Source organism: Pelobates fuscus, chromosome 2 (assembly GCF_036172605.1).
Source record: "Pelobates fuscus isolate aPelFus1 chromosome 2, aPelFus1.pri, whole genome shotgun sequence".
Taxonomy (NCBI): domain Eukaryota; kingdom Metazoa; phylum Chordata; class Amphibia; order Anura; family Pelobatidae; genus Pelobates; species Pelobates fuscus.
The window spans coordinates 426,576,927-426,590,245 of NC_086318.1; the positions used below are offsets into that span (position 1 = coordinate 426,576,927).

The 13,319-nt window shown below is 41.0% G+C and overlaps 1 long non-coding RNA gene across 1 annotated transcript; it reads right to left on the reverse strand.

Moving 5' to 3' along the window:
* Positions 1-1,749: 1,749 nt before the first annotated feature.
* On the reverse strand, positions 1,750-8,556 carry LOC134586021 (uncharacterized). Its single transcript, XR_010086565.1, has 3 exons — positions 8,481-8,556; positions 4,866-4,925; positions 1,750-1,837 (listed from the first exon to the last, which is right to left on the reverse strand). It is a non-coding gene; the product is annotated as an uncharacterized LOC134586021 (long non-coding RNA).
* Positions 8,557-13,319: the final 4,763 nt, after the last annotated feature.

Sequence of the window (13,319 nt, forward strand, 5' to 3'; positions counted from 1 at the left end):
ATGTCAGGATTACAGAATGATCCAGCACGTAGAATTGTGTAACACAGAGGACTGATAGGTAACGTATACCGGACCTTAGAATGGCCGCACTAACGTACCAAAGAATAGTCAGTAATAGCCAAGGTCAAGGGAAACAAAGACAACGATAAGGAAAAGCCAGGAGTCAGGGATGCCAGAAAACAGGGAAGTCAAAAACAATGCCAAAGTCAAATAACCAGAATTACCAGAATAAATAACGCGCTCTCGGACAACCACAAGGGAAACCACGACAGGGCACTGAGCAGGCTGAGAACTGGGCCTAAATACCCCTCCTCTAGATCTGATAGGCTGTAACCGGCCTTTGACCCCAAAGCAGTTACCAGGTTCCCATTTGCATAATTGCTGCTCAGCATTAACCCTTCTGTGGATTTGGTTGCTGCTCGGCAAAACTTTTCCTGTGTGGACAGTAAATGTCATTAACCACATTTTTATAAGTGATGAATACGTGACAGGGTATCAGCGTTTGAGGTGTCTTTGTGTAGGTCTCAGTGCCCTCTACTCTGTATCAGCTTCCAAGAGACCGATTTGGGGGTCTATTTTGGCAGAATCTGCGCTAATTGTCTGTTGGCTCAGGAGCTGTTGCTGCTTGCGTCTGCTCAGTGGTCAGGCCCCGCCCCCAAGTGTCAGGTTTTATTAATGAAAAGGTTAGTCCCTTACAGCCCACTATAATGGTAATGATTCTACGGTTTGTCTCTAATCTGGGTCCAGCCAGACTCCGAGCCTTCTCGAATGTCAGCTAATCGCATCCGGCTTTTGTAGAGCTGCAGAAACAATCCCATCACTCATTCATTGAATGAGAGTGTCAGCTGAGAGGTCTCAGTCAATGAAGGAGTGTCTGTGCAAGGTATACGTAGAGAACTCTTGTTCCGAGCTGGCTAGTGACACAGCCATAGGTTGAGCTACACCGCCATGTTAAATAACAAGTAAATAAAATACTTCAAGACATTAATGTGGTCATGGTGGTTGGAGTACCCCTTTAACATGTAAAAACATTTAATTGAATTGCTAATGGTCTAGCACATGTTCCTGGCATCTACCGGATTGTACCTTACTTGATTTAATGCAACACTGTACTACTTTACCATACGCTCATTTAAAATTAGCTTTATCCAAGTGCTGATAGTTTGCCAGAGATATTTGATTTTTATTTTGCACGGTTTCTAGTGACTGATATGGAAGGGAAAAAAAAAAAAGACCCAAAGTCTGTGTGAAATCTTCCTTTCAGATTGACCACCTCTTATATTAACAGATTTTTGTTCCGCATTTTCTTGTAGGTGTTCGTGTTTTACAAAGAGTATCATATACACACACACACAGAATTATATTGTGGTGGCTCCTGTGACATGTTATCCGAGCCTTATTTAGAAAACAGGTCTGTCTCGTAGTAATAAACCTTTGCAGCTTTTATTTTAATTGACGTGTATTTTATTCTGCTCATTAAAAATAAAATGGAAAAACAAAAACCCCTTCCACCAACTATCAACATAACCCTAAGTGTAAATCTTTGCTTTATGGACTTTGCCACACACACACACACACACACACACACACACACGTAATAAGCACATCAAAGTGATTGTGTCAAATCCACCACAAACACTGCCATCTACTGTTTCTACACTCACATTGCAGACAAGTGACATGCTCGCTTAGAAGGGGGAGATGAAAAACTGCTTTAATACGCACCGTAATCCTAAACCAAAACTTGGCATGATTGTTTGATCTATGGTAAGGGTGGTTAGTCTGGTACATTTGGTCATCCCTGTCATCCGTGTGCCATCTGGTTCTATACATTTCACTGAAAAGCAAACAGGATGAAGTTATGATACTTGTATTATATCAAACTGAGGAGATCCAGTTTTAAAATCCACAGGCGGCAATGCATTACCTACAATGTAGGTTAGTTTAACTACAAGTCATAATCCCAAGAAAGTCAACTTGTATCTTATAAGCTGATGATTTCTCCACTTGCAGGCATATTTAAAATGTATTGTAAAAAGCATGTAGATTGGATCTGCCAAGCTTTAAAGGATTAATATAGGGTCAGGAACATGTATTCCTGATCCTATAGTGTTAAAACCACCATCCAGCCCCCCTGGGCCCCTCATGTCTGTGAAAATATAGCAAAATCTTACTGTATTCAAGCCTGAAGCTGTAACTCTGCATGCTGTTAGACTCAGAAAAACAAGCAGGCTGCTGACATCATTCGAAGTGGTGGCCTGATCCAATCACAGTGCTTCCCCATAGGATTGGCTGAGACTGACAAAGAGGCAGACGAGGGGCAGAGCCAGCATGATTCAAACACAGCCCTGGCCAATCAGGATCTCCTCATAGACATGAATTGAATCAATGAATCTCTTTGAGGAAAGTTCAGTGTCTGCATGCAGAGGGAGGAGATACTGAATGTTTGGATGCATTTTAGGCAGCCATGACCCAGGAAGGATCTCTAGCAGCTATCTGAGGAGTGGCCAGTGAAGTTATCACTAGGCTGTAATGTAAAGACTGCTTTTTCTATGAAAAGACAGTGTTCACAGCAAAAAGCCTGAAGGTAATGATTCTACTCACCAGAACAAATTAATTAAGCTGTAGTTCTGGTGACTATAGCGTCCCTTTAACCCCTTAAGGACACATGACATGTGTGACATGTCATGATTCCCTTTTATTTCAGAAGTTTGGTCCTTAAGGGGTTAAGGAACTCTATAGTCACCCAGACCACTTAATCTCAATTAGGTGGTCTGAGAGTGGTGGTCCTGTCATTGTAACCCTGGAGTCTAAAACGTTGCAGTTTTAATGTTTACATTGCAGGAATAATTCCACCTCTTGTGGCTGTCACACATAGAGGCACTCATATTCACAGGGAGTAAAACTCGAACCTGAAACCAATCTAGGAGAAGCAATGGATTGGAGGATATCGCAGAGATGCCAACAGTCATGCTGATGTCTTCGAAAGGCCAGGAATATTAATTTGTATTCCTGCTCCCATAGTGTTCCTTTAAGGATCACAGCTGTTTGCAACTGGTTTAGGTCCACAAGACCGCATACATTGTCATTTTTTATCTTCTTCTACTAGGAAACTGTCCAGTAAACGGACATGAAAAATTCTCTCCATTACCTGTTTGTTTTTATCCTCTAAACTGGTAGCAGTGGAACATTGGGAGAACTGCAAATTTTATGCTAATATACCCCTATGTTTCCAGCCTTGCTAGTTTGGCTTAAACCTTGCACACGGTCACATTTCCACAGATACCAGTTTAATGAATGAACCAAAATGAGAGCCGTACAGCTGGGGAAAAGAGGTATAGATGGGACCAATTATGGCTGGGAGGGGAACTGTCTCTTCCCAGGGTTTGTATAATGTTTACCTATCTGTATATGCGTATTTGTGAGATTTGAACAATAAGATTATTTCTTTATTCAGCATATTTGCTCCCTGTCAGTCATTATTCTAAGCTCTGTCCTATGCCCCAGGCAATCAGCATAGAGAGAGCACGAAAAATGAAATAAGAGGTTTCCATATCCCCTGTTCATTTGCAATGTCTGCCCTCTCTTTGCCTTATCTGAACTGAGTAACCATGTAATTTTCTAAATCTTTAACATAAATGTAAAAGAAACAAGGACATTCTGGCTGAGGCAGAGAGGGAGAAAAGAGAACATAACCAGAAAGTGCGAGAGGTGGCCCGTGCGGAAGGGGTGAGGGTATACTAATGATTCTAAGATAAGAGAATTTTAAAGGGATACCTCTTCTCCAGAAATCCAGCCATTACATAAATCAATGAAAACTACCTACAACTTGTGCCAACCTTTTTTTCCACGAGATGCTCCATTTTCTTTTAGGTTTAGCAAATAACTTCATACTCCAGTTTAGACAAGGCAAAGTCAGGGAATACATTGCAAATAAATAATGGACACATGGTTTCATTTCTTGTCTTTCCTGTACGTTTTCTCTAAGCGGATTGCCAGGTGCAAAGGGCAGCGCTTATAGCAGTGAATGACAGGGGGCCCAAAATGGACACATCCAGTTGCAGCATATATAAGTATATATTTCTAGGTTTACTTTTGGATTTCACACTTCACAGATATATGTGTGTGTTAAATATAGGCGTAAGGAAACAGAAGATTAAAAATCCTGGGAAGTGACAACTCCCCTTTAATAGGAGGCAGAGAGGGTATGGAGTCATGATTACACCACTGGTGGGTTACCAAGCTCTGCTTTGTGTTGTAAGACCCCTATACAAATTTCAGGCAAATAAAACATTTGATCTGATAGTAAAATGTTCTGGCATAATATAAATATTACATTTTGGACTCTACCAGTTTATGTAAAAAATTGCAAAGAGCTTTATTTACAAACTGGAAATTGTGGAGAATCAAAGGGAACTGGAAATTTAAGGCCAAATTAACCAAAAAGGTAAAAAAAACTAAAAAAAATTCACCTCATCAATTGTGGACAACAATTTGCTTAGAAACCAGCGAATATTTAAATGTATCTTTCCTGGTTAAACACTTAGTTGTAGTTATTAATTCCATCGTTGATTCTTAGTTTAGGGAATAAACCTTGGGGTTGCAAAGACAGCACAGGGACAACGAAAGGTTTACCTCTTACCACCACGAGTGACAAGAACATACTCTAAACACACCTGGGATGAGCGATGCAAATTAATATGAAAATCTGGATAATGCCATCTGAGATATGTGTCACTACGGAACAGTAAGACTCATTAGCTTCTATATTAATCCTAGTCTCCCAGCAGTCCTATACAAATAACTGCAAACAAAATCAAAATTCGTCAAATGTATTTGCTTTATTAATGGGCATGAGGACATACCGATTATATTGTAAAAGATCAGCCTTCACAACGCGCCTTCCCTTTGCTGAAATCTGTACACTGCATGGGAGAAAAGTGAGAAAGTATAATGAGATATGGGTGGTGCCCTCTCGCACATTGAATGCGTTCGGTCTACATGGCTGATTACCGTTGGCACATTCAATGGGTACTGTCTGCATGGCTGGCATGTGCGGTGCCCTCTGGCACATTCAATGGATACTGTCTACATGGTTGGCATGGGGTGGTGCCCTCTGGAACATTCAATGGGTACTGTCTACATGGCTGGTGTCCTCTGGCACCTTCAATGGGTACTATTTACATGGCTGGCATGGGTGGTGCCATCTGGCACATTCAATAGGTACTGTCTATATGGCTCGCATGGTTGGTGCCCTCTGGCACATTCAATGGGTACGGTCTACTATTTCCACACATTGAAAGGACAGAGCGCTGCCATAGTTCTGCCCATATAAACTTGTTTGTGATAGGAATGTATGTATTTTTGATCAGTAAGTTCCAGTACTATAGTATGCAGTAGGACAAGCAAAAATATAAAGACAACTACATAAACACACAAAACGGCTAATTAATTGCCACCTTCAAAAGGACAGAAAAGCATTTGATGACTCCCTGTGTGCGCATGTTTACCAAAACACATGCATTGATTTCAAAGATTTCAAAGGGAGCAAATGCAGTTATGAACATGGGAGTATGATGCAAAAAGATACATTATATATTACATAATATTAATTTGACTTGAAAGCAGAATAGCAAAAAGCCCACTAGAGAATGTATTACATATATGCCCAATTATTTTTTAATATTGTATCCTACTGTAACAATGCAATGTTTTGTGGACCCAGGATATACTTGAAAACGAGAGAAATCTCAATTTATCCATCCTGGTAAATTATTTTATAAATAAATAAATATTTCGAAATCTGAACCAAAGTGCTAAAACAACAAAAAAATATAATAAAAAGAAATGTACCGTATTTATTCGAGTATAACGCGCACACGTGTATAACGCGCACCCCTAATTTTCGATTAAAAATCGGTATAAAATTTTATACCGATTTTTAATCTAAAATTAGGGGTGCTTGTTATACTCGAATAAATATGCTCCGATAATACCGACCGCCGGGCTCATTACAAGCCCGGCGGTCCTGGGGGGGCGGGCAGCAAGCGTTTACTCACCTCCGTGCAGCTCCTCCAGCTTCCCAGTGTAAATCTCGCGAGACCCGCTGCCAGCTCTGACGGCCCCCCCAGGACCGCCGGGCTTGTAATGAGCCCGGCGGTCCTGGGAGGTATAATCGGAGCACCCACTCGAATATTTATTCGAGTATAACACGCACCCCTAATTTTAAAATAAAAATCGGTACAAAATTTTGCGCGTTATACGCGAATAAATACGGTATTAAAAACCAAACATGAATCATGATTGTATCATTCATACAGTAGAGAATTTGTGAGGTCAGGCATGGATGTTGGACGAGAAGGACTGGCTCGCTATCCCAGTTCTTTCCCGACCCATTGAGGCCCCACCTAACAACTTCCAAAACTTAAAGGATCTGCTGCTAATGTCTTGGTTTCAGATACCAGAGGACACATTCAGAGGTCTTCTGGAGTCCATGCCTTGATGCATCAGAGCTGTTTTGGCAGCACAGGGGGGGCCTACACTATATTAGGCACATTCTATTTTATTTAAAATGGAATATTTTATTTTTGTAGTTGAAATAGAATGGCAGTTATAAACTACCCCGTATATACTCGAGTATAAGCCGACCCGAATATAAGCCGAGGCCCCTAATTTTACCCCAAAAAACTGGGAAAACTTATTGACTCGAGTATAAGACTAAGGTGGGAAATGCAGCAGCTACTGGTAAATTTCTAAATAAAATTAGATCCTAAAAAAATATATTAATTGAATATTTATTTACAGTGTGTGTATATAATGAATGCAGTGTGTGTGTGTGTGTGTGTGTATGAGTGCAGTGTGTGTGTGTGTATGAGTGCAGTGTGTGTGTGTGTGTATGAGTGCAGTGTGTGTGTGTGTGTGTGTATGAGTGCAGTGTGTGTGTGTGTGTGTATGAGTGGTGTGTGTGTGTGTGTATGAGTGCAGTGTGTGTGTGTGTGTGTATGAGTGCAGTGTGTGTGTGTGTGTGTGTGAGTGCAGTGTGTGTGTGTGTGTGTGAGTGCAGTGTGTGTGTGTATGAGTGCAGTGCGTGTGTGTGTGTGTATGAGTGCAGTGCGTGTGTGAGTGTGTATGAGTGCAGTGCGTGTGTGTGTGTGTGTATGAGTGCAGTGCGTGTGTGTGTGTGTGTGTATGAGTGCAGTGCGTGTGTGTGTGTGTGTATGAGTGCAGTGCGTGTGTGTGTGTATGAGTGCAGTGCGTGTGTGTGTGTATGAGTGCAGTGCGTGTGTATGTGTGTATGAGTGCAGTGCGTGTGTATGAGTGCAGTGTGTGTGTGTGTATGAATGCAGTGTGTGTGTGTATGAGTGCAGTGTGTGTGTATGAGTGCAGTGTGTGTGTATGAGTGCAGTGTGAGTGATGCAGTGTGAGTGTGTGTGATGCAGTGTGAGTGTGTGATGCAGTGTGAGTGTGTGTGATGCAGTGTGAGTGTGTGTGATGCAGTGTGTGTTTGTGTATGTGATGCAGTGTGTGTTTGTGTATGTGTTGCAGAGCCTTGGTGGGGGGTGGGCATTTTTATAATTTTTTTTTGTTATATTATTATTTTTATTTACTATTATTTTTTAAATATTATTTTTTTAATTATTCATATTTTATTTTAATATATATATATATTTGTATTTTTTTTTTATTTTTTTAGTCCCCCCTCCCTGCTTGATACATGGCAGGGAGGGGGGCTCTCACTCCCTGGTGGTCCAGTGGCATTGGCAGTTCAGTGGAGGGGGGCTGGCAGGAAGCTCTTACCTCTCCTGCAGCTCCTGTCAGCTCCCTTCTCCTCCGCGCCGGTCCGGTCAGCTCCCTCTGCAAGTCCCAGTGTAAGTCTCGCGGCCGCGCTATGACCCCGCGGCTCTCGCGAGACTTACACTGTGAGCTGACCGGACCGGCGCGTTGGAGAAGGGAGCTGACAGAAGCTGCAGGAGAGGTAAGTAAGAGCTTCCTGCCAGCCCCCCTCCTACACAGCCCTTGTCTGTATTATGGCAATGTAAATTGCCATAATACAGACATTGACTCGAGTATAAGTCGAGTTGGGGTTTTTCCAGTACAAAAAATGTGCTGAAAAACTCGACTTATACTCGAGTATATACAGTACTTTTAGAGATGATCACATTATGTCTATGTGCTTCCATGTCTTTCTGTGTCCATTTTTTTTAATCTTTCTTCAGATTTCTAAAGTCAAAAGAACACAATTTCTACACAATTCCTCATTTAACCCCTTAAGGACACATGACATGTGTGACATGTCACTATTCCCTTTTATTCCAGAAGTTTGGTCCTTAAGGGGTTAATGAGTAACCCTCACTGTCAGTGCTGAGGGTCCAGTATACTGATGGTGAAATATCTAGGATAATCTTCATATCCCAGAAGGCACAATTTGATCATTTAAATACTTTCTTCTATTTTAGTTTGAACCTTATTGCAATTCTTACTTTATATGAAGAGAACTCTCGTCTACATATGTGTTTTCGCCGTGCATGGCCACCAGTTCAAATGCCGCAAATGAAGAAACTGTGCGAAACAAGAATAAAATAAACCGCAGTAAGCACATGTTAGGTGGGGTTTACAATTTACGCTGTACAATATGCAATAACCGAGTCCCTGAATTAAACTCAGATCTCTATTTAAAAAATAGTTGTATTAGCTTTTCAAATGATTTAATATGAAAAATAGTAAAAATATTTATATATTCAACGATATATTTTACATATTTAAGTTTTTAATATTTTAATATGTTGAAAGAAAGCTTATATTAAATAATTTGGTAAGCTTATCCAACAATATTAAATTGAAGCTTAAGACGAGAAAGACCATCTAACAGTGGTATAATTTCCCATGATTCTCAGGGAGGGCAGATTCTGACTCCAGTCACCATATCCACTTCAAATCACGGATGGGGTCCTGGTACTTGGAGCAACCCCTTAACAAAGCCTATATATTAGAATGTAAAATTAGTACTTTTTTCGCAAATTGTTGTATGAGGGCAAAAAAAAAAAAAAAAACAATAATGAAGAAAGATTTGGTTTACACGAAGTAGATTGCTAAATGTATTTTTGGATCAATATATTTTTCTTGCTCTTTTAGATCACACTGATGTATTAAATGTCCTAAAACAATCAAATACAAGAAATGCAAGGACCAATTAACCTCTAACTCAACCGGCTTAAAAATATTTTCTCTCAGGTATAAATCTCCTCCAATCTTGAATAGTTCTGCTACCAATGTAAAGTTAAAATACAATTGTTAGCTACCAACTAACATTGCCAATGATGATGCAAATTGTCAAAATACTTTCCCTTCACTTAGATATTATGTTACTTTCATTAATCCACCTTCGGGCAATCAAAGTACCATAACCATTACAACGCATTGTAATCGATCCACACGTGAATATTGCAATACTATAACCTTAATGGCTTTTATATTAAAGGGACACTATAGTCACCAGAACAACTAAGGCTTATTCAATTTGTTCTGGTGAGTAGAATCATTACCTTGAGGCTTTTTGCTGTAAACACTGTCTTTTCAGAGAAAAAGCAGTGTTTACATTACAGCCTAGTGATAACTTCACTGGGCACTCCTAAGATGGCTGTTCGAGATCCTTCCCGGGTCATGGCTGCCTAAAATGCATCCAAACATTCAGTATCTACTCCCTCTGCATGCAGACACTGAACTTTCCTCATAGAGATTCATTGATTCAATTCATCTCTATGAGCAGATGCTGATTGGCCAGGGCTGTGTTTGAATTGTGCTGGCTCTGCCCCTGATCTGCCTCCGTGTCAGTCTCAGCCAATCCTATGGAGAAGCATTGTGATTGGATCAGGCTACCACTTCTGATGATGTCAGCAGACTGCTTGTTTTTTCTGAGGCAAACAGCATGCAGATCTACAGCTTCAGGCTTGAATATAGTAAGATTTATGAAGGCATGAGGGGCCCAGAGTGGCTAGATGGTGGTTTTAACCCTATAGGCTCAGGAATACATGTTTGTGTTCCTGACCCTATAGTGATCCTTTAAAACAGTTGCTAAAACTACAGTGTGTGTGTGTGTGTATATATATATATATATATATATATACACACACACACACACACTGTAGTTTTAGGAACTGTTTTAAAGGATCACTATAGGGTCAGGAACACAAATATATATAAATAAATAGAAATATAGTTGGTTGCACTCTCGGGTTTCCATTAAAATATAAATTTTATTCCAATTGTTAATACACATTTCAGTCCATCTTGTGAACTTTCGTCAGGATCTCTATATATAATTTTGTGTGTGTTCGGGGCATAGAAGCTGTACTGAGTATTATTGTTAGTAAAGGGAGCGGTGGGAGGGGTAAATCGCCAGACCAACAACGGTAATGAGGAGAGGTCTGGCGATCCTTAAGTAGGGAAATCATGCCCCTCCCACAACTATAGGCACGCCCTTTCATTTGTGTTCAGGGCAGTGTCCAACTGGCTCCAGTCCGTCTGAAAATTGAACTGAGCTAGAGCTGCAGATGCCTTCACAGAGAATGATCGATGGTCATCATAAAATGATGTACCTCCATACTTATGCCCTAGGTCCACCAGCTTGTGTAAATACAGATCGAATTCCTCTCTGCGCTCAGGATAAACCGAGCACACCACGTTCCTATAAATACCAAAGGCCAGGATGAACTCAGGAATTGACAACTTCCTATTCAACCTGGGGTCCCTAGTCTTCAGTACAACAGAGACCTCACCATAGGAATACGTCTTGTTCTCCAGAATATGTTGGGAGGCAATCAGCAGCGAAACTAGATGGACATCCTTGCCTTCCAAGATATCCTTCATAATATTAGCCTGCACAATGTGAGGTGGGTTGATAATATTAGGGTTCTGTAGTGGAGCAATAAGTTTACCAGTCAGGGTTCCTCTGATGAAGTGATCCCTGGATCACGAAATGCGTAAGGCGGCATTCTATTCTGAGTCCCAGGAGAGCAAGCTGGAACGCAAACCGGAGCCGCAGTGGAACGCATGCGGCTGTCAGCAAGTCTGTCCACAACACGAGGAGGTCCACATCTGATTTCATCCGGCCGGTGAGAAAGATTTTTACATCTCTTTGGACACTCGTAATTTTAACCAGACAGCAGTTGCTCTCCATATTTGGGAACTTCCATGAACTTTTATTGTCTTTTATATTTTATGTGTTAGTCCCTGACAGTTAATTGTTGTTAAATAAAATCGTGCATATTTTAACCAATCTGTCGGCTGCACAGTATAATTGACATAATTCGTTTTCTACTACAGTGGGATTACACACAATTTTTCCCTAATTTATTTATCTTCAAGTGTATTGGTTAACACATATTGTGGAACCTCTACTAGATTATTTATATTCAGCTGATTTTATTTATCTTTCTTGCCCTCATATGGGAAGAAAAGATACAAACAGCTGAAACATTTGTTATACAATTTGGTTATCTTGTTATTTTTGGAAACTATATTGCAACCATCTCCACAGAGTCCTGCAAATCACTATTGATTTTCAATAGACACCCCATATTTACCAGTCAGGGTGCCTGAGAGACCAGTAGGTTCTGGAGTAACCAATCCAGATGGTGCCACTGGCCTATCACTAGCATCCAAACGGTCCAACCTTTCAGTAATCCGTCCCAACGGGGACAAGACCGATGACAGGATGGCCTGGTGGTCGGATGACTGGGCACCACTGGGGCCCTCACCAGCCCCGGTGTTATCCGTGTTGGTGTTGAGCAGTCTATAAAGTTTAGACTGCTGAACTTAATTCGCCTTAATTCGGCCGTGATCCTACGTATGGTCCAAGACCTGAGGGAAGACAGGATGGCGTTGTCCCCTCCATTAGATGGAGAGATGGATCAGGTTATCTGGGCAGTGAGTGTCAGATCGGGGATCCCCAAGACAAATCTAAAACCACTAACCGATGTATAATTCAAGAATCGAAAGAGAGGAGATGATAGTTAAATGGCAGTGACTTCAATCTGTAATATATAAACACGACCAATATCAGAACCTCCAAGAAAGCATAACTACTAAATGACAAAAAATAAATACCCACCTGAAGCGAGTTGGACAATTAAAACAGAGCCAACCAGAACCTATGAGACTTGAAAAAACCCTCAGAGGCACCGCCAAAAGTAAGATTCAAGCCCGGCAACCTATATAACATCTTGTTACAACATATCTAAAAAGGCAGAACAATGCGCTGCTCAATTAAATTTAAACAGAAAAGTATTTGATCAGAAATTTTAAACATGCAGTACTCCCCTATGGCCTCTAGAGGGCAGCGGCCTTACAATTATATACATACAATTCCGTGAATGTTCGCATGGACCCATAGAATACCTATTACTATAATAGGGCATTCGGCTGTAATTATACAAAACGCCACAAAGAGGAGAAAGGAGCCGCATAACAACCAAACGCTTCATGTTTAACCGAACACCATAACAAACCTGTTGTACGAATCGTAAGTAACGGTCAAATGTACGAACTGAAGGCCGAACAGGTGAGCGCAAGCTTACGAAAGCCAGAGCATACAAACCAACAAGCAGTAAAATAATTAAACTAGCGAACCGTACGTTCGTATGGAAGTAACGTAACAACGGTAATGAGGAGGGGTCTGGCGATCCTTAAGTAGGGAAATCATACCCCTCCCACAACTACAGGCCCAGCCTTCTATATATCTCCTTTTGAATTTTTTTTTTTTTTTTTAGAGATAAACCTGAATATTTTCTGTAACTAGTAATTTTGTCCACCCCTTTTAAAATTGAAAAATCTGTGAAATAAAAAATAAACTTATCTGGAATCCAACTACGGACAAAGTTGTCCTCAAAGCTTTCAACACGCCCTATCTGTCCTCATGTCATGTCATCATCCCTCTAAGACAGGCTTCCCTAAACTCCGGCCCCTCCAGATGTTTCTGAACTACAACTCCCATGATTCTATGAATGAAATAGATAGGCTGAGAATCATGGGAGTTGTTCAGCAACATCTGGAGGGCCAGAGTTTGGGGAAGCCTGCTCTAAGAGGTCAAATCAAATGCTTCTCACATTTGATTGGACCAATTTCCAGACTTAGAGTGCATACACACACTGAGCCAAGGAGGGAGCGGACAAGGGGTGAGTCTTAAAACAAAATAAAAATTATAGGGTGGTGGGGATCCCGGGGGCAGGCTCACTAACAATGCTGCCTGCAAACAGAAGCAAAATAGGTCTGTTGCCAGCGGCATTCCTGTTTGCCCTTGAGAATGCTTTCCTATGAGACGG